This window comes from Dasypus novemcinctus, chromosome 2 (assembly GCF_030445035.2).
Source record: "Dasypus novemcinctus isolate mDasNov1 chromosome 2, mDasNov1.1.hap2, whole genome shotgun sequence".
In the NCBI taxonomy this organism is placed as follows: Eukaryota; Metazoa; Chordata; class Mammalia; order Cingulata; family Dasypodidae; genus Dasypus; species Dasypus novemcinctus.
In genome coordinates this window covers 12,302,212-12,304,709 of record NC_080674.1, presented here as the reverse complement: position 1 = coordinate 12,304,709, position 2,498 = coordinate 12,302,212, and the positions used below count along the sequence as shown (strand labels likewise).

The 2,498-nt window shown below is 35.8% G+C and overlaps 1 non-coding gene across 1 annotated transcript; it reads right to left on the bottom strand.

Moving 5' to 3' along the window:
• Window positions 1-782: 782 nt before the first annotated feature.
• Window positions 783-889, bottom strand: LOC111764577 (U6 spliceosomal RNA). Its single transcript, XR_002797158.1, has one exon. It is a non-coding gene; the product is annotated as a U6 spliceosomal RNA (small nuclear RNA).
• Window positions 890-2,498: the final 1,609 nt, after the last annotated feature.

Genomic DNA, 2,498 nt, shown 5'->3' with positions numbered 1-2,498 from the left:
AACAAACTGAATCTGAACATCAGTCTATAGATAAACAAAAGGAAAGATTAAAAAAAAAAAAAAACCAGGAGGGGAGGAGGAAGTATTAATGAAGACATTGTTTTCCTAAGATCCAGGATGCTTTTTTGAGAGTCCAGTTCTGCCACTACTTGACTATATTTGTTTGGATTATTTATATAGTTACTTGGGCCAAAATTGTTTATCTGGAAAAAAAAAAGAGTTTAATAATATTGTAACTATAAGGCAGGAAAATTTAAGGGGTCAATGAGACTCACATTTGAAAGTATATTTTGAACATTTATTGAAAAGCACTGTTTACAATTGGGACAGCAAATTTTCAAGCCCCTTTAGAATTTCCATTTACATAAACAATTTGATAATATTGTCAACAAAAAAACAAAAATCAACACTAAAGTCTGTTTTCAACTTGCTAATTATGAAATATTTCTTCCTTAAAAGAAGAGCTACTGTGAAAACATTTTAAAACTATGAATTCACTCTTCAAAGTCCAGCAAATGCCAATTTTGTATCAAATATGATTCCCAGCTGTTTATTTTTTAAAATAAGCTTTTTTAACATTATTTAAGATAAATTTATCACATTTTTATATTGGATTTTTTTAACATAAGAATTTGTAAATTTATTTATTTTTTAATCTTTCTTTGGACCTAGTGGCCTTTTCTTCATTAAAAATTCTGCTGCAGTAACCAGTATTTGGGAAAGAACATCAGTCTCCCAAGAACCATGACTGGACAGAATTTCAATACAGCTAGTTTTCAAAAAAAAATATGGAGGAACGCTTCATGAATTTGCATGTCATCCTTGTGCAGGAGCCATGCTAATCTCTCTAACATTCCAATTTTAGTATATGTGCTGCCAAAGGGAGGACTGTGTTACATTTTAATTGAGGTACATACATTGGCTGTTGTTTGTTTTTTTTTCCTATATTTTTTCATTTTTTCTTTTTTTTAAGATACATAGATCACACACAATGTTATATTAAAAATATAAGAGTTTCCCATATACCCTACTCCCCACACCTCCCACTCCTCCCACATTGACAACTTCTTTTATTAGTATAGTACATTGCATTTGATGAGTACATTTTGGAGCACTGCTACATGGCATGGATTATAGTTTACATTGTAGTGTACACTCTCTCCCAGTCCATTCAGTGGGTTATGGCAGGATATTTAATGTCTTGCTTCTGTCCCTGCAGTGTCATTCAGGACAACTCCAAGTCCAGAAAATGCCCAAATATCACACCTTTTCTCTCTCCCTGCCTTCAGCAGCTCCTGTGGCTGACACAGTTTCTTCCATTGCTAGAGTCAGACTACTTCTATAGCAGAATACCAGCAAGTTCACGCTAATCCATATTTCATTCCTCCATCCTGAAGACCCTGGGATGGCAATGCCCACTCCACCTCTAAATCAAGAGGGGGCTTAGATCCCAATTGGCTGATGGACAGGATTCTCCTGCTTGCAGTTGTAGACTCTCTCAGTTCCCTGGTGTGGTGTTTGACCACCCTCACCTCCCCGTTAGCTGGCCTGGGTAAGGCCAATGAACTGAAGAGTAGGTGTTGCAGCTTTGCTGGGGCGCAGGGCGCAGCTGGCACATTTTTACATCTAGAGGAACTCCCACAGGTCTCCCTGAACGCATGGCTGAATGAGAGAAAGTAGAGAACCAAGACCGGGAATCCCCAGTCCCTGGTTCTCCTCTTAGTTCTCTCCTCTGCTCCATCTCAATGACTTGGAAATTTCAGGCTGAGCTGCGCATTCTCTTCTCAGCCTGTTTCCCCTGAAAACATGAATTGAAGGAAGTAGATGATCACTTTGTTTTGGCATGCTCAATTTTTTTTTAATTAATGCAGAAGGAATGATGGTAAGGGCACAAGAATTTATACATAAAATTTAATTCAGTAGTATCGAGTCCCAGGCATCCAAAATAAATTAATATAAAAATAAGCATTAATTTGTGGGTGCCTGAGATGACATAGATAATAAAACATTAGTGACAGTAATATTAACTTGAAAATGGGGCCCCTATAGCACTTTAATGTAAAACGAAACCTTCTTTTCTCTTTTCAAATACTTTAAACAGGGCCTGAATTAAAGGATTGGAATTCACTTACTCTCTGCCTGGCTAAATTCTTCACATGCTTCAAAACAAAGTATAATGGTCTCCCCTCCAAAATTCAATGGTTTCCCACTTAAAATTCTGTGATGTTTTTCAGCCTTTGTAAATTCTTAAACATATTTTCTTTTATTTGTCTTATATTGCATTCTTTCAAGATTTTGATGATAGTTAAAACTGCTGAGATGATGAGAAACTTGAAGTTTAAATTATGTACAATGTTCCTAATCAATGGAAAGTAAGATAATTTCTCTAGTGGAGATTGACAACATGCTAACTCTTATAAGGCTAGTTTAAAAGCTGTAAATATATGCTGCTCTATTTGTGATTTCTTTCATGTCATTAAATGCAGGATGGGGAAAGT